We start from the raw sequence: 26,579 nt of genomic DNA on the forward strand, positions 1-26,579 counted from the left end.
AAGTCCAGATAGTTGTCCCTGACCGCCACCTGAGCCATGTGACATACACTCCTCCAGTAACAATAATAATAAACCATATGTAAACATAATGTATTCTAGCTTTATTTTTCTGAAATTTTTGTATTTATATTTTCTTTATGACTGAGCAAAATCTCATCGTGTACATGTACTATCGTCTTATTATCCTTTTATCTGTTAATGAATATCTAGGTTGATTTCATGTCCTTCCTACTGTGAATACAGTAATGATGAACATGGATGGGCAAGGATCTCTATCACAATATGCAGAAGTCCTTTGGGTGTATTCCCAGAAGGAATATGGTTGGCTCATATGGTAGTTTTATTTTTAGTTTTTGAGAACCCTCCACACTGATTTCCATAATGGCTGTACTGGTTGACACTTCCACCACCGTGAATAAAGCTTTCCTTTTCCCCACATCCTCACCAGATTCTGTCACTATCTATTCTTCATGATAGTCTTTCTAACTGGAGTGAGAGGAAATCTCAAAGTAATTTAAATCTGCAAATCCATAATGGCTAGTGATATTGAAGACTTTTTTAAAATATTTATTAGCCACTCAAGTTTCTTCTTTTGAGAATTGTATATTCAGGTAGGTGGCCTATTTACTGATTGAGAGCTTTTGGGGGAGGGTGTTCAGTCTTTAAGTTCTTTATATATTCTAAATATTAACTGAAGTACAAGGAGCAAAGATTTTTCTCATATTCTGTAGGCTCTGTTCATTCTTTTCTTAAGTGCAATACATCAGAGATTAATAGCATGTAATTTCCCAGTCAATGACAAATAATACCAGATATCCAAAGACAAATCAATAGACTAATATTACCAATCATATATGTTTGTGCTTATAAACAAAAAATTCAGAGTTCAGTATTTTTAAATGTCTAATTAAGTAACAGCAAATGATGAACGTTTGATGCCATTATTTCAAAAACAGATGTTAAAGACACAATATTTATCTGGTTTTATATCATATATGCATTTATTCATGTTACACAATATACTAATTTTTTCCTTTTACTGAAAATAGTTTTTTCTTATATAATACATCCTGATTACCCGTTTTCCACTTTTTTAAAGCTTTAAGTGCTCTACTAGACTTTGCAAATTGTGAATAGCTCAATTTCCCATCCAATGAGAATAGGATAGGTACTTTGGCAGAATTATATTATACACATCATTCTGCTACCACTGTGCACAGAGATGATTCACTATCCCAGTTACATTCTGTTTTGCTTTATTTAAACTAATGGGAAACTCCACTCGTTAGCATGACATAAAACTACTTGACAATCAGAGACATTTTTGTGTTAAACAAACAAATAAGCAATACCATTTTAAAAAGATTAAAAACTAAAACTGTATTCACTACAAGTACGTTTGACCTTGCCATTTTTCTTTTAAATGGAATAAATGTGAAACAGAGAATCATATCTGAAGTAACTCTGAGGTCACAGGTAAAAAAGAGAAACACTTAAGCAAACACACAACCAATGCCTCTCCTGCTTATAAAGTGGTCATTGGGTATTGTGTGCATAGTGTTTCTTGTTTAGTTGACTTTTTAAACTTAAGGTTTGTGCGCAGGCTCATTGTGTTGGACTAGAGGAGTTCATTTTCATTTAATGTCTTTCCCTAGCTCCTGCTTTCCAAACTGAGAGACAGATCAGGTTTAACTAAAGGGTAGACTAGTTTGGTATAAAGGAAGGCAGCCTCATCTTCATTTTCAAGTTAAACTCACCACCACACACAGTTCATCCAGGTTAGTCTTTGAAAGTCTGATGAGAATCTACAATTTCATTTAACTTATAGTCCTGATGGCCAGATGAGATGGGGACCCTTTATTCAGATCCACTATGCTGAGATGATACAGTCTCCAGCAGTTGTAAAACCTCAATGCAACATCCCATAAAATGATGTTAAAGAACTTTTTCCTCTTACACAATCATAAAACCTTAAGGGAAAGATAAGAATATATTTGTAAAGACAAAAATATGATGAGCTACAATGAGTATGGTAAGATACTAATGTTTGGGAAAACTCAGTAAAGTGCATAAAGTGAATCTTTATATTGTTTTGCAACTTTTGAGAATACGAAACTGTTTCAAGCTAAAGTATTAAAAATAAAACTTATTTTAATTCAAAAAGGATAAAAATATATGCTATAATACTAAACGTTTAGTATTTTATATACAGGAGACATGAAACTTGGAATCCAAACCCTGCCCAGCTGAGGACCACACACTCAGAGATCTGCCAAAGGTAGCACTGCCCACCCCCAACAGAGCCTGACCCTGAGGATCAGAGAGATCCCTGCAGTTAGGTAGTGTCATGCGTCCCTTCCATGAACCCAGCCTTGGCCATCTTAGAACTGCGTAAATCCCAGCAAACCCACAGGTAGCATTGTTCGCTCATGCCGGACTCCAGCCCCTACTGCCTGAGAACCACCTGCATAACTGTGGTGCCTTCCATAGCCTTCTGAGGATCTGCAGTGAGAACTTGCCAACTCTACAGAGGATTTGGTCCTGTGCTCAGAAGCCGCACCTGTGCCTTGCTGAGCAAGAACCATTTCTGAAATCACATTGACACATCATCACTGGGTGTCCCAAGACTGAACCTGAGGCATCACTCAGATGATCTAAAACCTGACAAGTGAACGTACCATCAAAAAGAGATCCGCCGGGCGGTGGTGGCGCACGCCTTTAATCCCAGCACTCGGGAGGCAGAGCCAGGCAGATCTCTGTGAGTTCGAGGCCAGCCTGGGCTACCAAGTGAGTTCCAGGAAAGGCGCAAAGCTACACAGAGAAACCCTGTCTCGAAAAACCAAAAAAAAAAAAAAGAGATCCAAACTCCAACTCCACAGAGGTAGGACAGAACAATACCAAAAGTCACTGTCAATGACCTATCTCCACACGCTGAGGTCCCATCTCAAAAACACAAACAACACACCTGGGAGAAGGGTAGTATGTCTCTTCCCAAAATTAATCCTCCCAGAGTAATATGCCTGGAAGAAAAGAACTTAGATGACGCTAGTGTTCATGATACAGGGATGTACTCTGCACTACCAGGAGAAAAGTAAACACCAACTCAGCCACAAACTGCTGTGGATATTGCTTTGTATAAATAAAACACTGACTGGCCAGTAGCCAGGCAGGAAGTATAGGTGGGACAAACAGAGAAGAGAATTCTGGGAAGTGGAAGGCTGAGACAGAGAGATGTTGCCAGCCACCACCATGACAATCGAGATGTAAGGTATCGGTAAGCCATGAGCCACGTGGCAAAGTATAGATTTATAGAAATGGGTTAATTTAAGATAAAATAACTAGATAACAAGAAGCCTGTTGTGGCCATACAGTTTGTAAGCAATATGAGTCTCTGTGTGTTTACTTGGTTGGGTCCGAGCAGCTGTGGGACTGGCTGGCGGTTAAGAGATTTGTCCTGACTATGTGCCAGGCAGGAAAACTCTAGCTACAACAAACCCTTTATCTACAATGCTGTCCTGCCTGTAAAATACTCCAGTGCAATGGTGGCACAAAGTCTGTAGGAGTAACCAACCAGCATCTGATCTGACTTAAGGCCCACTCCATGAGCTGGAACCTATATCCAACTCTGCCTGGGTGACCAGAACCTGAGACTAGATAGCTCCATGACCAAAGGTAAAACCAAATACTACTGTTGTAAAAAAAATTTTTTTAAGTGGCAATAAGCCAAGCAGCAGTGGCACATGCCTTTATTCCCAGCACTTGAGAGGCAGAGCCAGGTGGATCTCTGTGAGTTCCAGGCCAGCCTAGTCTACAGAGCAAGATCCAGGACAGGCACCAAAACTACACAGAGAGACCCTGTCTCAAAAAACCAAAAAAAAAAGTGGCAATAAAATGACTCCTAATGACATTCTGCTATACTCATAGATCAGTTCCTTGCTTGGCCATCATCAGAGAAGTCTGCTCCTGTAGTAGAAGGTCACAGAGACCCACAACCTAGCAATGTGCAGAGAGTGAGAGACCTTGGAACACTCAGTCCTAAATGGTATGTCTCCATCAAATCCCTCCCCTCAGGGCTAAGAGAACTCTGCAGAAAAGAAGGCAGAATGATTGCAAAAACCAGTGAGAATGTAACATTGGAGTAAATAAGGCCTTCTAAACACAGCAGAACCAACTCAAGTATCAAATCACAGAGACTGTGGCATTATGCACAGGGCCTTCACAGGTCTAAGCCAGATGGGGTCCCAGTACTGAGAGGGGAAATACACACAAGCCTCCATCCATAACCCAGAAATTATCTCCAACTGATAACCACTCACAAAGGAAAAATTAGTTTCCTCCAAGGGAGTCTTACTTGGTATTCAAACCACACTTAAGGGACGGCCTATGCCCAGCAATTGATAGCCAACAAAAAAAGGAACTCAATCGTATTTTTTAGCATTGTTTTGTCTCACACTGCTTTTGTCTAGGCCCTTTATATTTTTATTTTACAGGTATTTTGCTTATATATTATGGTTTCTGATTTTGTTCTTCCAGAGGACCTAGGTTTAATTCCCAGCACCCACATAATGGATGACAACTACTTGTAGCTCCAGTTCCAGGAGATCCAGTTTCTGGCCTCCACAGGCATCAGCCATGCACATAGTGCACAGATAAATATGTAGGTAAAATACCAATAAATAGTCAATAAATAAATAAATGACACTGCAAAAAGAAAATTATAGACCAATATTGCTGATGAACATAGAATCAAAAATTCTCAATAAAATAGTTGCAAAATGAACTCAAGAACCAATCCATAAGGTCATTTATCTCAATAAACTTTGCTTCATCCAAAAGATAGAGGTATTATTCAACATATGGGAATCAATAAATGCATTCTACAACATAAATAGACTCAAAGACAGAAATTTCATGATCATCTGATTAGACACAGAAAAGGACTTTGAAAAAATTCCAACAGCTCTTCATGATTAAAGTCTTGGAGAAACCATGGATACTTGAGACATATTTAAACTTAAGAAAACATGCAAGGTCACATCCAGCATCATACTAAGAAAAAAAAACTCAAAGCATTTCCACTAAAATCAGGAGCAAGACAAGGATGTCCCACTCTTTCTGTTCCTGTTCAATATGCTACTTAAAGCCTTAGCTAGAGCAATAAGACAAGAAAAGGAGATGAGATAAAGGGGATATAAATAGAAAAGGGGAAAGCCAAAGTATCAATTGCAGATTTTTGCAGATTATATGATCCTATACATAAAAGACCCTAAAGACACCACAAAAACTCCTACATCTGATAAACATGTTCAAAAAATTAGCACATACAATTAATACAGAAAAGTCAGTAACCTTCCTACATATAAATGAAAAGAAAGAAATTGGGGGGAATCCCATTCAGAACAACCTCAAAAAATCTTGAAATAAAACTAAGGAATTAAAAGATTTATATAATAAAAACTCTAAGACACTGAAGAAAATGCTGCCCTTCCCCCCATGTTCATGGATTAGTGGGTTAAGTAATGTGGAATTAACCATCCTACCAAAAGCAATCTACAGAATCAATGAAATTCCCTTCAAAGTTCTAACACAATTCTTCTCAGAAATTGGAATAAAAATAGATAGATAGATGATAGATAGGTGAGTAGATAGATAGATGATAGAAAATTGATAGAAAATCAGACAGACAGATAGATGATAGATAGATAGATAGATAGATAGATAGATAGATAGATAGATAGATAGATAGATAGATAGATGATAGATAGATAGACAGATAGATAGATAGATAATAAATAGATAAGTAAATAGATGTCACCAACACAGATTTCAAATAATACAACCGAACTAGAGTAATTTAAACAACATGCTATTGGCACAAGAACAAGCATGTTAATCAAAGAAGTAGAACTGTGAACCAAATATAGGCCTACACATCAACAGCCACAGAATTTTTTACAAAGAATCAAAAACTAAAAAAATCCAGAAAAGGCAGCATATTCAACAAATGGTCCTAGTCAAACTGGGTAGCTGTATGTAGAAGAATGATAATGTGGAAACAGAAATCTATGGAAATCTCTATTTGAACTTCTATTGTGACAACCATAGACAAATACAAAACAGACTCTAAGTGAAAGACATTGAGAAATAAGTGGGATTGGGCTGTATTTTATTCATCAAGAATAAAATAAAAATAATGCTACCAGTGTTAGAAAAAAGAGTTAGATTTATCATTAAAAGTATGATGGTAAGGCAAGAATATTTTAGAATATTTTTAAAGGGAAGCATATGTGTAATGATTATGTCCTGAAGAAATGATCAAAAACCTCTAGAAATAATCTCACGTCAAATTGAATTGACGATGCACATGTAAAGAATGCAGAGAAGATGGCAGGTTCACATAGCAAAGGGAAATACAGGTCAGAAACACCCAGTCTTCAGAGCACAAAATCTAGAGAATATCACAGTAGATGGGAACTAGAAGTGAGAAATCTGTTTACTAAAGAAAGGGAAGGTCTGCTGTAATCACTAAAAATGAGGTAGTAGTGAATGCTGATGTTTAGATCTCAAATGAGTTGACACTGAGGAAAGAGCCCCAAGCAGCTCTCCTCTCGTGTCTCCTTTCAAAGCCCATCCCGATCCTCTTAGGTCGCTATCTTAGTGGGAAAATGCCTTCTTTCTGCTTCTGCCCCATCATCTCTCCCTGTAACAAAGACCCATCACAATCAATGCCCTTAAAAGGATTTCGTGTCCAAGTTTTTATTGAGTTATGCCACATGCCTAGGTAAGCACGCTGCAGTTTTCACAGACTGGATGGCTGCACCTCACTGAAGTGATTAATGGACAGCATTTAGTTTGCCAAGCTTTGGGGGAATCAGACAAGAAAAAGAACCATTTGTGTATTAAATAAATGATAAAGGTATTTTCTGCCAGACATTAGATCCCTAAATAGAAATGCATTAAGCTTGACTGTGATTTCCCAATCATTCTCCTGAGAGGTGGGGAGGTTCTGGGAACAGATATCAGGGTGCCTGGAAATAGATCGGCTGAGTGGACTGTTTCTGACCAGTCACCACACAATGTTAATGAAGTCAAGGTCAGAAGTTGGATCTTTCTCGGAGCCAATTAGTTCTGTGGAATCTTAAGCCAAATGTGTCATAAACTGGGAAACCTTACAGTGAGAAAGCATGTGGATGTTGTAGCAAAGCACATCATAGCCACTAAGAAAATGACACATGTTACTGGTAGCCAGCACATTATCATGGTATATAAATGAATGAGATATTAAAATGTGTTATGACTGAGAGGTTATGTTAACAAGCCTGTTTGGTGCATATCTGATCATCACAAATTACATTGGTACTCATAATATTTAAGGCTTCTCATACACATATTCTATAATCGTTGGACAATCTATTGTCCCTGGTATGCAGAATAAGACCCATCCCATAGTACATGCTCGGCATAGATTTTTGAATCCATGAACACAGATATTTGGACAGTTATCAATAATTTTTATAGCTAAATCAATCACAGAATGAAGTAGATGAGTTTTACTCAAAGTTATGCAGTTGAAAAGTGTCAGAACCAAAATCAAATTATATTTTCTCAATCTGAAGGCAGCATACCACACTGCCTATTTGTATACTAAAAACCATTAAAAGAAAATAATAGCAAAATGACACAATATGAAAATCAATGATACTTCTGAGAAAATTTAGCTCATGGTAAAGAAATGCCACTTTTATTTGAGCAAAGACTATTCAATGGATATTGCCTGTAGAGAGAAGATGCAGTTAGATAGCAATAATTTAGAGTGTTTGAAGTAGAGAGAAAGACCTCAGTGGAGATAAGACAAAGATGCTACAGTGCATGAAGACACAACGTTTGAGTTTTTAAAAACTGAAGCACACAGCCTCTATCATCACATCTCTCTACAACTCAACCCAAAAGGGCTTTGCTACCTGGACTAGAAGTAACAACTGTGTGTCTTAGTTAGGGTTTCTATTGCTGTGATAAAGACCATGACTGAAAGCAACTTAGAAAGTGTGGTTTGACTAAAAGTTGCTCCCATAGGCTTATATATTTGAATGCTTAGTCACCAGGCAGTGGGACTCTGTGAAAGAATTTAGAAGGGTTCTGAGGTGTGGCCTTGTTGGAGTAGCTGTGGCCTTCTTGGAGGAAGTGTGTCACTGGCTTTGAGTTTTAAAAGCCCACGCCAAGATTAGTGTCTCTCTTTTCTTTCTCCCTTGGCCTGTAGATGAAGATGTAGCTCTCAGCTACTGCTCCAGAACCATTTGCCCCCATGCTCCCCACCATGACGATAATGGACTAAACCTCTGAGACTGGAAGCACTCCCAATTAAATGCTTTCTTTTATAAGCATCGCCTCGGCCATGGTTCACAGCAACAGAACAGTGACTAAGACAAGGAGTTTGTTTCATCTTACAGCTTGTAGTCCAGGAAGTCAGGGCAGGAACACAATCAGGGAAGAAATCTGGAGGAAGGAACTGAAGCAAAGGCCATGGAGAAGGGCTACTTGCTGGCTTTCTCCTCGTGACTTGTTCAGCATGCTTGAATTTAGCACCCAGGACCACCTACCCATGAGTGGAACCACCCACAGTGAGCTGGGCCCTCCCACATCAATCACCAATTAAGAAAATTCACTACAGGCTTGCCCACAAGACAATCTGGTGGGGCATTTTCTTAATTGAGGTTCCCCCTTCCAAAATGACTCTAGCTTGTGTCAAGTTGACATAAACCTAGTCAGCACATCATAGGACCCAACAATGTCAATATTCAATTTATAGTCAAATGGAAAAGATCAGTATATTTAAGAGATTCTGTTGTACTTAATATATGATAACTGTTCAAGAATTTGAAAGGCTGCTCGAAATACAACAAGAACTTCTTCTTGGAGAATAATTAGAATTTTTATAAGCAGTGAAGCAGGGAGGTATTCCAAATAGAAACTAATGATACCAGGATGTTAGGAGCCATTAACATTAGCGTGCTTTAGGGACCAGTAACTGTCGATTTCTCTTGCCAAAGTGCTTAATCATATCTGTTTCCTCGTTCTTATTTTCATTGCATCACTGTTTGCCACATAAATCGATTATAATTGCTTATTCTTAAGAATTTATTCTTAGCTAGACTTGGTAGTATAGGCTTATAACCCTAGATTTCAGAAAGTAGAGGCAGAAAGATGAGGAATTGTAGGCTAGCTTGGCTATACAATGAGACTCTGTGTCAAAAACAAAAACAAAAGCAAAAGACAAAGCAAAAAAAAACCAACTTTATTTTTTCTTTGTTTTTTTTTACTTTTTTTTTTGATTCTTTGTGAATTTCACGTCATGTATCCCGATCCCACTCATCTCCCTGTCCCCTCACTTCTACCCTCTGCCTTTCTAACCTCCCCATCAAAATAAAATTTAAAAGTTAAAAAAAAAAACTCAAAGCAAAACATAAACAAATTAAAAAAATCTCAGCATGGAAGTTGTAGTGTGGTACAGTGAGTCACATAGCGTACCCTTTAATGCATATATCTTTACTTGTAGGTTCATTGCAATGAGTCATTGAATGGATTTAAGACCTCTAGCTTCTGCTATACCCTCGATACTGGGCCCTCACTGGGACTCCTTTGGATATCCTATTGTCGCCTTGTGTCTTGGAGAGCCTGCAGCTTTGGATCTGCAGGTCCAGCCCCTTCACATGAGGTGGGTGTTGGGGTGGGCTACCTAGTAGCTCTGAAAAAAAAAAAAAAAAAACAAAGAATTTCTCATTAAAGTAACTTATTAAGCATTTGGTGTATGTCAGTCACTTAATTGGGTACGTTTCACTCAATCTCACTTAATTTTGAAATGCGATACAGTCTATTATTAATCGCATTTTTGCATAAGAAGAATCTAGAGCTTGAAGATGTTTGTAGAATAGTCAGGTCATGAAGGCAGTACCTTGACTCCAAAGGATGTGCCATCAGGTCCTAAATGTCTCACCTTGCTCTGTGGCAGTGATCAGCCTTCCATGTGAGGCCCAATCCATCTGCTTTCTATAATTGTAAATATTTTTGTTAGTGTCTTACATTGATATGCTGACACACCACCTCTACTGTGTTTGAGTTACAGGGACAGAACTGACAGAAAGTTGAAAGGGTTTAACAGAGACCAAAGTATCTCTGGTCTATAAAGCCTGAAAACATTGATTATCTGAGCAGAATCTCTTGATTCTGAACAGAAAAACTTGAAGCATCCTGGTATCCCATCATTTGGGAACTATGTAGTATATCTTCTTGCTATTGCGAGTAAGTGTTTAAAAGCTTATCAAGCTATAGGCACTCTACTTGTTATTCAGGCAAAAGCAGTAAACAAAAAAGAAAAGGCTACTTCTTTGTACAAGTTTCATCTTAGAATGTTGAGTATCTGAGGGAACAACAATGAGCAAAACAAGCCAACAGTGTGTGTGATGCCCTTGAACACTGGCAAATGCTGTCAAGGAATGAGATCAAGTAGAGAGGGAAGTGAGGTGGTGGTAACAAGTGAGTATGAATGGCCTGGCTGAAGGGGTGCTACCTGAAATACAAGGATCACACATATTTGTAAATGGAGGCTTTTCTCTGCCACCTGCCAGTTCCTGAATAATCACTCAGAGGCTTAATATTAACTATAAAAGCTTGGCCAATGGCTAAAGCTTACTACTAGCTAGCTCTTACATTTAAGTTAACCCATATTCTTATCTGTGCTTTGCCATATGGTTGATGGCTTGTTACCTCATTTTCTACACATCTTGCTTTCTCTACAGCTGGCTGATGTCTCCCTGTGACTCTGCCCTCCTTCCCATAATTCTGTGTCTCTGGCTGTCCCACCTATACTTCCTGCCTGTTTACCAACCAATCAGTGTTTTATTAAACCAACTTGAGTGACAAATCTTTACAGTGTACAACATGATTATTTCACAGCACATACTGTCTCCATGTTCCATATTCTTCAGCCTTTATGTCATCTGTCAGCCATCTAGCACACATACTTTTCATTACTTAAAGAATGCTCTATGCATTTCCCTGTGAAGAGGAAATAGATAAGATCTCCTGAGTAAACTGGGGGAGGGGAAGGGCAACATGAGAGACTGGGTTAGGTAGTTTGGGTACCAGCCAGAAGGGGAGAGCAATGAAAGAGATATCTTGATGGGGGGTTCATTTTGGAGTTAGGGAGAAACCTGGTGCCAGGGAAACTCCCAGGAATCCATAAGGATGATTCCTAGCAATAGTGGAGAAGGTTCCTGAACTGGCCCTCTCCTGTAATCAGATTAGTGACTACCCTAATTTTCATCCTAGAGTTTTCACCCAGTCATTGATGGAAACAGATGTAGAGATCCACAGCCAAGCACTAGGCAGAGCTCCAGGAGTCCTATTGAAGAGAGAGAGGAGGGATTGTACAAGCCAGGGGGCCAAGTTCATGACAGGGGAACCCACAGAGACACCTGACCTGAGCTCCTGGGAACTCACACACTCTGAACTATGTTATGGAGCCTGAAAGGGACCAACCTAGGTCCTCTGCATGGGGGTGACAGTTGTGTAGCTTGGTCTGCTTGTAGGGTTCCTAGCAGTGGCATCAGGACCTGTCCCTGGCGCTTGAGCTGACTTTCGAAAACCTATTCTGCATGCTGGAATGCTTCACCCAATCTTGATACAGGGGAAGGAACGTAGCTCTACTTCAACTTGATATGCCATGCTTTGCTCAAGCCCATAGGAGGGCTGGCCCTTTCTGAACAGAGATGGAGGAGGAGTGGATAGGGGGGCGGGTGTATGGGAGGTGAGAGGAATGGGAGGAGAGGAGGGAGAGGAAACTGGTAGGTATGTAAAATAAATGAAAAAAAAACATAAAAAAGCATGTGTCATGTGTATATAATTTTTATGCAAGGTTCGTCATTCATATTAGTATAAGATTGAATTAAATTTATCATACTATGTAAGCTTCTAGACTAGTATTGAAACTAGCTTAATTGACTAATTTATATTTGATTCTCTTATTACTCTTGACACATTCTTTGGGATTAGTCAGAATAATCCAGGCAACTCCTTCTCAAAGCCATTCCATTACAGCACCCTCTAGATTGTAGCTCGTGATGGTTAATTTTGGTTGTCAACTTGACTAGATCTGGAATGCAGATCAGTTAAAGGCAATCGTTTGGGCAAATGAGAACCTGTGAAGTTGTCTACACATCTCCAGTTTGGAACTGTGGCTATCAAACAGTATAAATTTCTTGGGTGCTATGGAGAGTCTACAGAAATCATAAGAAATTATGAAGGGTGGAGATTATTTACTAAACTCTAGCCCTCTCAACAGCTTTGTTTGGTTTTGAGGAATCCAGATGACTCCTGGAGAATGGCTATGGATTACAGAGATCTAATAAGACAATGTTTATTGTATATGCCAGTGTGCCAACATTGTTCGTGTGTGTGTGTGTGTGTGTGTGTGTGTGTGTGTGTGTGTGTGTATGTACGTGTGTGTGTGTGTATGTGCGTGTGTGTGTGTGTGTGTGTGTGTGTGTGTGCGCGCGCGCACAAGCCACAAGTCAACTAATAAAAGTCATGGGATTTTTTCCTTCTGAATTTGATTTTGCTACCACTTTTTTAAAATCATGTATTTTGTTTTTTGAAATCACAATATAATTACAACACTTTCCACTTACCCTTCCTCCCCAAAGTCCTCCCATATACTTCTCCTCACTCTCTTTCATATTCATGACTTTTTTCATTAATTTTGTTAGATCCTTTTGTGTTGATGTATAAGTATATTCCTAAATACATAAATACAACCCACTTAGTCTATATTATGTTACTTGTCTGTATGTTTTAAATGTTGAGCATTTTGTATTGGATAACAAATTGTTGTGCTCTTACTTATGGAAGACTATTTCTCCAACTCCTGACAAGCCTTAACTGCCTGTAGCTCTTTGTTCAGGGTTGGGGCCTCATGGACTTTTTGTCCTCATTCGAATTTCTGTTGTTGTTGTTGTTGTTTGTTGTTGTTGTTGTTGTCCTTGTTAGGCTCATGTTTAGGCAATCATGTTGGTGAGACATTATGGGTGTAGCTTCTGACATTGCCAATAGACACAATTTCACAGCAAATTCCCTGATACCCTGGCTCTTACATTCTTTCCAGCCCTCTCATAATGATCCCCAAGCTTTAGGTGTAGGACTGGGATCCACAGCTCTGCATTTTGATTGAGCCAGTATCGTCCCTCCAAAACTTACCAGTCTTATCAAAATATTTGCCAATGGTAATTACCTAGATGAACCACAAGACACAGAATTTAAAAACGATCATAAATTTCATTGAATAATTCAAGAGTTCAATGAACACAAAAGAACTGGTTCAGGGAAACTGAAGGGAAAGAATTGAGAGTAAATGCCAAAATAAGTCTAAACATGCGGTTGATGGAAATGACAAGGGCAATGTAGGAGATGGAAGCATAATCCAGTAAAGAGATAGAAACATTGAAGAGGAGTCAAGATAAAATGGAGATAGACTTGAAAGCCCAATAACCTAAGTAGAAACCTCAAAGGAAAGTAGAACGAACCAAGAAGAAAATAGAACATCTGGTCTCAAAGATGAAGCAGAGGATCTAGACCAAATAAGCCAGGAACATGGACATTTTAAAACAACTCAGGAAAAGAACATAAATATTGGACACCATGAAAGGACTAAACCTTCTAAGTACAAGCATAGATGAGGGGAAAGAAACTCAATTGAATGGCATAGACAAATCCATAGAAGGAAATTTCCAAAAACTAAGGAAAGACTTAAAAGATACAAGAAATATTTACAAATACAAGAAAGATACAGAATACTAAATAGACAAGTCCAGAAACTTCCCACAGCACTAAGTATATAGAATGAAAAAAAGTGTGTAGTGAAAGCCGCAAGGAAAAAAACCTCATATATATTGAGAAAATCCGTCAGAATAACATCTGATTTCTCAGTGAAAAGTTGGAAAGTCATAAGAGCCTACAGCAATGTATCTATCCCAAGTCCTAAAAGACCATGACAGCCAACCTAGATTAATGTATACCCAACTAATATATACCCAACAAAACTATCTGCCATAATTGAAGGAGAAAGAGAAATTTGTCATGATCTAACCAGTTTAAAAATCATACCCAACAAACCACACCTAAAGAAAATAGAGGCACTAATTAATATTTCTGGCTGAAGAGAGGAAGGAGAATAGCCATGAAACTGTAGAAAGAATGAATGCAAAGTGTCCTGAGAACACAAACCACAATATTAAAAATCACCCTGATGATCACAATTAACACACACATTTCAATAATGACATTGAATATCAATGACCTCAGTTCTCCAATCAAAAGACACAAGCTGACTGAATGGATTAAGAAACAAAAGCTGTCCATCTGTCATCTACAAGAAACATCTTAGTTTTAAAGATAGGCACTGATTAGATGGGGTAAAAATGGGAAGATGTTCTCGAAAGTAAGTTTACAAGGAAGCAAGCAGGAGACACTACCCTAATATCTGACAAAATAGACTTCAAACTAAAACTAATCAGAATAGATCAACAGTGACACTTCATTCTAATCAAGAAAACAGTTAACTAAAAAGACATTACTATCCTAAACATAAGCACCAACTCTGGAGAATAGAATTTCATTTTTGAAAAATGTTCCACTGGATTTAAAGACACAGATTAACACCAATCATGAATAACAGGTGATTTCAACACCTTACTTTCTCCAACAAACAGGTTTTCAGGACAAAAAATAGAGAAACATCAAAATTAAATGGCATCATACATCAAATGGATTAAACAGATGTATACAGAGTATTTTAACCAAATAACAAAGAATCGCACATTCTACTCAGCAATTCATACAAGCTTCTCTAAGTTAGACCACACACTGGAACATAAAACAAATCTTTACAAATTTTAAAAAAATTAAAATAAGTTTGTGCAACCTCAAAATATAGTATTTTTAGAGTATGTTTTTAGCTGCCAAATCTCAAAGCCAGTTTGCAGTGGGCTTTCATAGAACTTCTCCAAGTTTATCCTCATAGTCCCATTATTTGTCATAAAAGGTAGCCCACAAACCTTGCTTGGTTATTCTTCCCATTCTCATGAAAAGGTTTCACTATGTAGATGATATCATGCTAATCAATGAGACTGTGCTGTTAGAAAAGTATGTTTCAAAAAAAAAAAAAGTAAGTGTTCCTAAAGGAACGAGGATAGGAAATAGACTGTGTAATGTGCAATGGCAAGAGTCAGCTGTAAAATTCTAGGCAGTATAATAGTTGAGTGAGACATATATGATACCTGACAAGTTTATTGAGAAAATCCTATAATATTCTGTGCTTATAAACATAAAACAGTAGCAGACATTCTGAGGGTTTATGGGATATTCAATCCAATCTTTCCCAAGCAGCTCGTCTCTTAAATAACATTTAAAATGGGGTGCTATGTGAGACAGGAACAAAAAAATAAAACCTCAAGAGACTTCCAGATAGGCTGAGACCCTTGCATTTGAGCTGCATTCAGAGATCTGACTTTACGGCTAGCTCAATGGAAAAGAAAAATGGGGAAATGTTGCATCAGCCACTATGAGCACAACAGATGTGGAAGGAAATAGGAAGCAGTGCCCTTCAATTTATATGGCAGTTCATAGCTCATTGATGCAGATTCCATTACCAAAACATGGGCCATCTGCCCTCATGAGGTTGTTCACTGAATTCATGTATAATCTGGATACAGGGGAGTCATCCCAGCCTGGAAAATAGTTAAAGCTGCTGACATTTCTGTGAAATAATCTGATACTTTGCATGTTGCTCAATCATGTGAAGCCTGTGCAAGGGACAGGCACAGTTGTAAAAACTCATGGGAGTATTATGATCAAGAGAGGAACATACTATACCTGAAAAGACTATCAGAAAAGCCTTCAACAGCCTAGACTTTCCTGATTATGGCCTTGGCAGATGGATCTTCTGACAGGGAAGGTGCATAAGCTGACCTGTTCTGAATGAGATGGGTAGGGAGGCTATTCATGGCTTATACTGACAGTGAAGGATACTAGTACTATCTCACCTGTCTGTATACTACATAGGCCTCCTGAAACATTTCCAAGTAAACTATCAGCAGATAAAGCCACCCAGGGTCTTGTTTAACAGTCTGTGTTATGTATGGGTACCCAATAAGGTACTCATTTCACAAACACGTGTATGACTTTCAGAAGTAGGCTCTAGACAACCAACTCTAATGGTACTTTTGCCTATCTTATCATCTAACAGGTGTTGCATTAATTGAAGACAAAACAAATGGTTATTACAACAAGAGTTGATAAATTTAATCACAGAAGTCACCATGCATTTGTAGAAAAAAAAAGAAGCAGTCCTAGAAAACAAAACACTTAACTGGACATCCCAACATAGAGCTGGCTACTTCTCTATTAGTTGCTAGCCTGTAACACCAGGGAAACCCTACAACCTACAAACCCTGGCTGATGTTGTTGGTGTGCAAAAAAATAAGACAAGTCCATATTGCTTAAGACCCTGCAAGCTTTTATTGTTGGGTATGGAGAAATCATACTGGGACTGAGCTAGTAGTTCCACCCTGCAGGTGGCCTTTCACAGTGCTTGAATTTGCTATATAGTTTACCGTGGATGAACTCTTGCCAACATTTCTCCTCAGTTATTAACTCTGTGTACCATACTACCAACATGCAAGACAAATTTGCTTACTCATATAATAATGGCACAACTGTTATTGGTACAGCCAACTGCTTTTCTATTGGATTTAAGGTTGCTCCACAGAAAGGAACTCATAAACTGGAGCTGTAAGAAAGCTCAAAAGCTCATAGCTAGACTATGATAGTTCCAGATAGAGAGGCCAATGCTATTACCTTATTAAACAAATGTGGTGTGCCTACCTGCCAAGCATTTATATTTATGCCCATAGACTATTGGCTACTCTCAGCCTCATAACTACAATAAACTTTTATTTTTTAATTTTGGTTTTTCAAGACAGGATTTCTCTATGTAGCTTTGTGCCTTTTCTGGAACTCACTCTGTAGCCAGGCTGGCCTCAAACTCATAGAGATCCATCTGGCTCTGCCTCCCAGTTGCTGGGTTTAAAGGTGTGCACCTCCACCACCACCACCACCACCACCACTGCCCCCGGGCTACAATAAACTTTTTTTGTAGTGGACCATGTTTTCTGGAGACACTGATAACTGAAGAAGATTCTCAGTACAATTTACTGTTGCTATGGCATAGTGGCCCAATGTTCATCAATGGAAAATAAATCAGAGATGTGCATCACTACCTCCAGTGCTCAGAGAACATTATATAAGAAAAGGCAGGGTGTAAGAGCTGGTGGAAAAGGCAGAGTGTGCGGTAGCTATTTTTTTCAAGTTGAAACATTTCTTCCTAGAAGAGAAAGGCTCATAAGATTTATAAAGCTAATTAAATATATAAGGCTCAAGAAACTCACAAAATTTATCACTCAAGAACCCTCCCAAGGTTATATAAACAGTAAACAGTTGCTGAGGGAGACCACACTATAATAGATCTTCCTATAAGTGGGACAGAGACCTCTAGGGATGTTGTCACCCATGCTGGGGCAGGTCTTTTTTACAATGCAGCTGCCCAGAGGCACTCATCCTCTTCTAAGTAACCCCAATAAACTTATTATCTCCCCAAACTAGATTTTAATGGAATCATTTCTTTGACTTGTTATCACTCCTTTATCTGAGGTGAATAGATGTTTATGTGTCCCCAAAGAAAACTCACATGACAGAAAGCTTCAACAATGGTAAAACTGAAGCTTTGTTTCACCTATATTTCTAGTTTCTATTAGCTTGATGCTCTAGGGCAGGGGTTCTCACCCTGTGGGCCACAACCCCTTTGGGGGTTACACGTCAAATATTCTACATATCAGATATTTATGTTATGATTCATAACAGTAACAAAATTAAAGTTGTGGAGTAGCAATGAAATAATTTTATGGTTGGGGATCACTACAACATGAGGAACTGTATTAAAGGGTCGCAATGTTAGAAAGGTTGAGAGTCACTGCTTTAGAGTCTACTGTGAATGAACATTCTGGGTGCGCCATGTTCTTGATAACCTGATAACATTGATGAGTCATCTGACTATGGCCTCCTGCTCCCTTCTTCATCCCTTTTCTCAAGAATATGCTTTCAAATACAAACCACCAAGCAGGGCAGCATTGGCACACGCCTTTAATCCCAGCACTCGGGAGGCAGAGCCAGGTGGATCTCTGTGAGTTCGAGGTCAGCCTGGGCTACAGAGTGGGTTCCAGGAAAGGCACAAAGCTACACAGAAAAACCCTGTCTCCAAAAATAAAAAAATTAAAAAAAAAAACACAAACCACCAATCCAGAGTTCCAACCATGACAAGCATGATGCTTTCACAATTCAAACCACTCTACACCTGCCCTACATAACCCTGGCACAAGTGCTAAGAAAGCTAGCAACCTTGTCAATGCCTTGGAGATTTCTTTTTTCTTTTTTTTTTTTGTCATCTTTCTTTTTATTTTATTTTATTTTACAATACCATTCAGTTCTACATATCAGCCACGGGTTCCCCTATTCTCCCCCCTCCCATCCCCTCCCACCCCCTCCCCTTACCCCCAGCCTACCCCCCCATTCCCACCTTCTCCAGGACAAATCCTCCCCCGAGGACTGCAATCAACCTGGTAGACTCAGTCCAGGCAGGTCCAGTCCCTTCCTCCCAGACTGAGCCAAGTGTCCCTGCATAAGTCCCAAGTTTCAAACAGCCAACTCATGCAATGAGCACAGGACTTGGTCCCACTGCCTAGTTGCCTCCCAAACTGATCAAGCCAATCAACTGTCTCACCTATTCAGAGGGTCTGATCCAGCTGGAGGCCCCTCAGCCTTTGGTTCATAGTGCCTTGGAGATTTCTTGAGCTACTCAAAATAATCCATTTAAACCATTAAACCTGCTTTGCTTGTTCCTTAACATGGAAAGTACAATAAAGGCACTTCTCACGGGTCCCTCCATTTTGTGACTGTCCCTGATGATCCTCTGTTTGGCCCCTCAAGCCATAATGAGTACTCATCTTCTCTTTGGATCTGTGACTATAACAAACTATATTTTCCACAACAGTCATCTCTTTATCTCTTGGTCTAACTGTGGTGAACTGAATAAAAATGCCCCCCATGGGCCCATAGGGAGTGGCAGTATTAGGAGGTGTGGCTTTGTTGGAGTAGGGATGGCCTTGTTAGAGGAAGTGTGTCATTGGGAGGTGGGCTTTGAGGTCTCACATACTCAAGCCAGTGTGGCAATTCTCTTCCTGCCGCCTATGGATCCAGATGTAGAACTCTCAGCCTCTTGTTCAACACCTTGTCTGCCTGCATGCCACTATGACAATAATGGACTAAACCTCTGAAACTGTAAGCCAGTCCCAATTAAAGGTTTTCCTTTATAAGAGTTGCCATGGTCATGGTGTCTCTTCACAGCAATGGAAACCCTGACTAAGACAATATCCATTCCTAAACAGTGTTAAAACAAGTCTGTGCTAAGAAGCTGTAAATGTATTTAGGGCTTAGTTTGTGGGTGCTACATGATATATGGAATTTCCTTCAACCATTTCATTAATCTTCTGATTGAAGCAGTTCAGCTATGACTACTTCTTCTCCTTTGCAGAGAAAGCATTAAAACGCGAAGCTGCCTAGAGTCGTGTGAATGTATTTGATGTCCTGATCTCCCTTGTGGGTATAGATTCTCTGCCAGAAGCAGCTGTCTCAAGAAAAGACAAAACAAATAAGAACTTCTGTAGTTGCCCTTGGAAATCAGAGCAATTTGAATCTGGCATATCTAATTAATAAAAATAGGAACTAAATATAATAAATTAAATTAATTGGATAAAGGTTTTTCTTTTTCAGGAAGTAGTGAATAAAATATTAATGAATGGATTATTAGTGAGTGGTAATGACTCATGCAATTAAAATCATCTAGATACATAAACTCATGATTTAAAGAAAATCCTTTCAAATTATTGTTCTCTGAAATACTTATTTTTTCCAGTGTAATGCTATTAATTTGATTCGTTTCCTGAGCAAAATCTTTATTTTTATATAATAATTGCTGTGTATATATAAACCCAAGAAATGGAGGCAGCAAAATGGCTCAGTAGGGAAGGACCTTGCTACCAAGCCTGACAACCTGAACATGCCCCCTAAGACTCACAGGTGGAAAGAGAAAAAAGATTCCTCTAAGTTGTCCTCTGACCTCCACATATGTACCACATTTCACACACACACACACACACACACACACACACACACACACACACACACCCCTAAATGCAGTACAGAGCACATAAATTAATTAATCTATTTTAAATTAATGAAGAATTAGACACGACATTAGGTACGACAACACCTGATTTCTTCACATTTTCTTTTTTATTGTGTTTTAAATAAATTATAACTGCGTTGCTTCCTTCGTCCCTTTCCTCCCTCCAGCCTCTCTCACACCTCCCTCCTTCCCCCACCTCAAAATTCACAGCCATTTTTTCATTATTTTGATATGCATAAATATATAAACGCAACCTGCTACGTCCTTTCAGGGTCGCTTGTGGTGTCGGCACATCGTGCTATAGAAAGGCACCGACAGCCTCTCGAGACTGATGAACTTCGTACAAGAAAGTCATGCATTTAAAAACCTAGACTTAGGAACTTGGCCAAACACAAGAATATTAAAACACAGCATAGGCTACAGGTATCAATGCAAGCAATGTGCTTATTACAGTAATGACCATCAACTATAGTTAAGAAATTTTCTGTGACAACAAGTGGGATCATCAACTATTAAACAACTCCTCTGCTACTGAACAAAGTACATTTCTAAGTAGCCATCCTTGCCATTCTGATTTTTAACTTAAAATAGCCTGTGACGATGACAGCCAAGAGGACCCTTGCAACAGGACACCTCTGCTTGAAGACTCACAGAGTCATCATTTGCATGCTGCTCATAGGTTATGTAAATATTGAAGACACTCCTAAAATATGTGATGACAGAAAAAAATTTTGACAACATGACGCTACAAAAAAAATCACATGCAGAAAGAAACCCTTTCTGATGTATCAAAAAGCTCTAAATGTCATGAGCACACCACAGTGAAATGAACTTCCATGGTGGCTAGGTCCGGTGCACTTGTGTCATTGCGATGGTGTGTTCTGCACACTCGAGGCTTTGGCTCCTTCTTTAATCAGCTTCTCCTCTGACTCTGTATTCAGCGATTTCCAGTCAAGTTTGCCACTGACTCACCTGGAACAAAGCCTTGCCCTTTCTCAGAAAATTTCAAATTGTTTTAATTCCAAGCCACAAAAGCTTTCTTTTAGACAATTTCAACATCATAGAAGTGAACCAAATACAAAAAACAAAAAGCAAACAAAACAAAACAAAACAAAAAACAACAAAAAGGAGTAACAAGCCTTTTGGAAGCTGCTGTTGTAAAAGTGCTCCTGGTAGGAGGGTGCTCTGAAAGCAATCAAGATAAAGAAAATGGAAGTTCTTTCATCAACTTAATTAAATTCTTAACTGTAGTTATAGTTGTGGCTGTAATTTGCATATCGCCTGGCCAGTTAACAGAAGTGACAATGTCTTGGAGGCTTTCCTGAATGTATTTGACTCTGCTCTAAAAGAAAGAAGCAATGTTTCTCCTGAACTAATTTGTCTAGGAAGGCAGAAGAATCCATTTCATCGATGGATGGGCTTATTTCACCAGATATATACTGTGAGAAGCTGGTCATTTAGATGCTCACAGATCCTTTATCTACATAAAGCTCAGGCCAGATGTCATCTCTGGTCCATTTATATATAGACTGAGTTGGTGGATTCTACTTAATTTTGCTTCAATAGTTCCTTCTTCAACTTTAGAAGTGGGAATCAAAAACAACCTTCTTTTCCTTCCAAAATCCTGATCATATGATCCTTATTCTGACCAATTTCTGGGGTCATTTTCTGCACATGGTACTTTATTTGTTGAGTAGGTTAGCTAACCATTCCCAGTCTTAACTAACTGCTGAAGACAAGGTAAGAAGAGAGAAATTGTTGCCATTCTCCAGTAGGTGGATAGTTCGGAATGCTCACCAGCCCTGAAATGATGGCACAAACTGTACCCTTTGCTAAATAGGATTCCACCAAGGGGATATCAACCACCAGTTTGGAGCACTGGTCAAATCCATTCAGGAAAGCCTCCATGACATTGTCACTTCTGTGAACTGGCCAGGTAATCATCTATCATCATGTATTTCAGAGCTCTGGTTTTCCCTAACACCATCGATGGCCCCATTGGCATCACCACTGTTGAGATCTTCCCTGGCAACCACTTCTGGTTAAGTCGTTCTTCGCATCTGGTGGTGGCTTTTTGCTAGTCTTGTTAGGACTTTCCTGGAGAAGTGGTGGGTCAGTTCTGAAGTCATGCCGAAGTGTCTGTCCTGGAGGTGATGTCTCCGTGGGTGGTATTCATGCACCAGGAGGAACCATAAGTTACCTGGGGCTGCAGTTTGGGCACTTGAGTTTTATGCATTAAGAATAGTTGAGTAGGTGTCAAGTTAATCTGACTTTTCATAAACCTGTCCTCCATTTCTCCAAATTGCCACTCTGTAATACATGTGTCCCTTATGAGCAATCAAATAATAACTTCCCATTGTAGTTGAAAATCTAGCCTGTACTAAGGGACTGGTTCAAATTCTGCTGCCTAGCATTGTCCCTACATACCAGCAAGTTTTTGGACTGGTTTCTGATTCATTTTCATCCTGGATGGCATGAATTATTCCTCAAGAAGAAAAGGCACTTATCATCCCTTGATCTTTAGGGGAAATCATAAATAAACACTCATAGATCTCTTACTGTATCTTGGCAGATCAATCACCTTTGGTCAATTATGAAGACAATCCTTGCATGAAACTTAATGGTGTTCTTGTAACTTCACTACAAGAGAAAACAAATCTTTCCTAGCAATTTCTTCCTTAACATCAAGGATGAGTTTAGACTCTATACTTATATTGAGGAACCCATAACCCAGAGTGTCAAACATCTCATGGGTAAGTTTATTCTGTTGCCTCTTATTTTCCTGAAGGTAGAATCCCCCCATCCTTTTCTATCTGTGGAGTTTCTGCCGTGGAGTTGCCATCTCATCTAGTGCCTTGGGTGAGAATCGATTTCTGAGTGGTTTGCTGTGGGATTTCACCCAGGAGCTCTCTGTTGCCGTCAGTCTTAGCACCATGATGAGAGGCACCCCTACTTTCTCCTCTGCCTGAGGAGGCTGTGAAAGCAGAGGCCTGCCCTTCTACAGTCCCACTTCTGACTTTGGTAGCCTGGCAACAAAGAACCTTCAAAAGGAGCAATATGAATGGAAGGGGTGTGGCGTGGGGGCACAGGAGAGGTGAAAATTTTCACTGAGAGCTCAGCAGCTTGCCCCTCAGGATCCCTGGGACAAAGAAAGAGAAGGGGAAATGAAAACATGGGACAGAAAGGAGAGGAGGAATAACTGGAAACTCTCAGCTTAGAGGATTCACTACTGCAGCTACCACCCTGGTACCTGCTACCATACCCAACACCCTGGTACCTGCTACCATACCCAACACCATGGTACCTGCTACCACACCCAACACCCTGGTACCTGCTACCACACCCAACACCATGGTACTACTATCACATCCAACACCCTGGTACCTGCTACCATACCCAACACCATGGTACCTGCTACCATACCCAACACCATGGTACCTGCTACCACACCCAACACCCTGGTACCTGCTACCACACCCAACACCATGGTACTACTATCACATCCAACACCCTGGTACCTGCTACCATACCCAACACCCTGGTACCTGCTACCATACCCAACACCCTGGTACCTGCTACCACACCCAACACCCTGGTACCTGCTACCACACCCAACACCCTGGTACCTGCTACCACACCCAACACCCTGGTACCTGCTACCACACCCAACACCCTGGTACCTGCTACCACATCCAACACCCTGGTACCTGCTACCATACCCAACACCCTGGTACCTGATACCATACCCAACACCCTGGTACTGCAACCACACCCAACACCATGGTACCTGATACCACACCCAACACCATGGTACCTGCTACCACATCCAATACCCTGGTACCTGCTACCACACCCAACATCCTGGTACCTGCTACCACACCCAACACCATGGTACCTGATACCACACCCAACACCATGGTACCTCTACCACACCCAACACCATGGTACTACTATCACATCCAACACCCTGGTACCTGCTACCACACCCAACACCCTGGTACCTGATACCACACCCAACACCCTAGTACCTGATACCACACCCATAGAGTGATAACTTGCTGCTAGTGCCAAGGTATGTCTGAAGCCAAATGTCATTCTGGAATTATTGTACCATTTCAAGAAGAAAGATTTGTAGGAATTAATTCAAGTTATGCAGCTAAAAAATGTTTTACTCCAAATTTCATGTACTTCCTCAGATATATCAAAGTTGAAATAGTCAGCAAGGAAACCATGGTAGACAGAGAATATGAGATAGGAAAAACAAAGACAGGATATAAATAAAGGAGAACTGAGAGTAAGAAAGGGAAGGTTATTCACTCCTACATGCTAATGTCTCCGGTACAAGGAGGTACTCTGCATACTGCCAAAGGAGAAGCATTAAATGCCAACCCAGCCACTTGGCATTTATCTATAATTCTGTCTGCCTGGACAATGTGCTAGTGCAATAGTGGTACAAAGCCTGTGGGGTCACCAACCAATGTCTGATTTGACAGAAGACACAATTGACAAGATGCAACCCCTACCCAACACTGCTTGGGTAAACAAGAACCAGAGACTGTATTGCCCAGGGGCCTAGGATAAAACCAAATGCTGTTCTGAATATTTTAAAGGAGAAATAAAATGACTCCTAACGACATCTGCTATACTCATAGATCAGTGTCTTGCCCATCCATCATCATCAGGGAAGCTTCCTCCTGCAGCAGATGGGAACAAATACACAGACCTATAACCAAATATTAATGCAGAGAGTAAGAGACTTTGGAACACTCAGCCCTAAATAGTATGTCTCCATCAAATCCCTCCACTCAAGGCTCAGAAAACCCTGAGGAAGAGGAGGCAGAAAGAGTGTAAGAACCAAAGGAGATGGAGGACACCAAGGAAACAAGGTCCTCTTAATTAGCATGATCAGTGCACACACAAACTCACAGACTGAGGCAGCATGCACAGGGCCTACACAGGCCTGCACCAGATGGGGTCCTAGAGCTGAAAGGAGAAGGGGACACATGTCCCCATTCCTAACCCAGAAACTATCTCCAATTGAGAACCACTTGAACATAAATTTTAATTTCCTCCAAGGGAGCCTCACTGGGGGAAAAATTACTCTTAACAGTAGGCTGCTTGTCCAACAAAAAATGAACTCCACGGTGTCTTTTGAGGTCCCTTGGGGTTTTGTTTGTTTGTTTATTGTTTTTTGGGGGGTTGGTTTGGTTTGGTTTGGTTTGGTTTGGTTTGGTTTGGTTTGGTTTGGTTTGGTTTTGGAGACAAGGTTTCTCTGTGTAGCTTTGCACTTTTCCTGGAACTCACTCTGTAGCCCAGGCTGGCCTGGAGCTCACAGAGATCCGCCTGGCTCTGCCTCCCAAGTGCTGGGTTTAAAGGCGTGCACCACCACCGCCTTTGCTAATGTTATGTTAGGGATCTTTTTTCATTTTCTTTTTCTTCTTTTTTTTTTAAATTGTACCTTATTTTTTATTTTATTTTATTTATATTTTTTCTCTTGTATTACTCTACAGGTCTTTTGCATATATATTATGGCTTTCAGTTTAGCATTTTTTAATGGGATTCCAGGTGTGCAAATGAATAGTTCCTTCTCTTGGTCTCTTTTCCACCTGTTTGTTTTGTCCAATTCAGATGTGTTAGTTTTTGTTTTATCTTCTTTTATTTTATTATTAGCCCATAGAAGCCTGTTCATTATCTAAGGAGAGACAGAAACGGGGTGGATCCAGATGGGAGGGCAGTATCCAGGTTGTTTCTTTATCTTGGGAAATTCAAAGTAGTTTCTCTCCACATCCTATTGCAATTTACCCATACAGAAAGAATGTAAACCTCTCTTTCTCTTTCTCTCTCTCTCTCTCTCTCTCTCTCTCTCTCTCTCTCTCTCTCTCTCTCTCTCTCTCTCTCTCTCTCTCCCTCACACTCACAGAGAGAGAGAGAGAGAGAGAGAGAGAGAGAGAGAGAGAGAGAGAGAGAGAGAGAGAGAGAGAGAACACGAACAGACATGCAGTGTCTTACAAAGTCAGTCATAACAGTGGTTTGGCCCAAGCCTCTCTACGGCTGCATCTGATCAGTGAAGGAGACACGAGGCAATGCATTGGTCCTGCGTGTCTGGCAACTTTTCTAAAGCTGGAATTTAGTGTACAAAGAACATATTAGCCAGGGGCACAGGGATGGAATAGAGAAGTACTCCTGAAAATGTGTCTAATTCCTTTCAGATGTCTTCCATCAACCATTTTTT

At 39.9% G+C, this 26,579-nt stretch overlaps 1 long non-coding RNA gene across 9 annotated transcripts in view; it reads right to left on the reverse strand.

Moving 5' to 3' along the window:
- Nucleotides 1-26,579, reverse strand: part of LOC121824091 (uncharacterized) — an 82,187-nt gene that overhangs the window by 42,313 nt on the left and 13,295 nt on the right. For 6 of the 9 annotated variants that reach the window (XR_013046196.1, XR_013046195.1, XR_013046194.1 and 3 more), the window contains one exon: nt 1,758-1,970. The exons of 2 other annotated variants lie outside the window; for them this stretch is intronic. This is a non-coding gene — a long non-coding RNA (uncharacterized LOC121824091). Of the gene's footprint in view, nt 1-1,757; nt 1,971-9,946; nt 10,045-26,579 lie in introns of those variants that run through there. One more of the 9 variants, XR_006065872.2, reaches the window with a different exon arrangement.

Source organism: Peromyscus maniculatus, chromosome 19 (genome assembly GCF_049852395.1).
Source record: "Peromyscus maniculatus bairdii isolate BWxNUB_F1_BW_parent chromosome 19, HU_Pman_BW_mat_3.1, whole genome shotgun sequence".
Taxonomy (NCBI): Eukaryota; Metazoa; Chordata; class Mammalia; order Rodentia; family Cricetidae; genus Peromyscus; species Peromyscus maniculatus.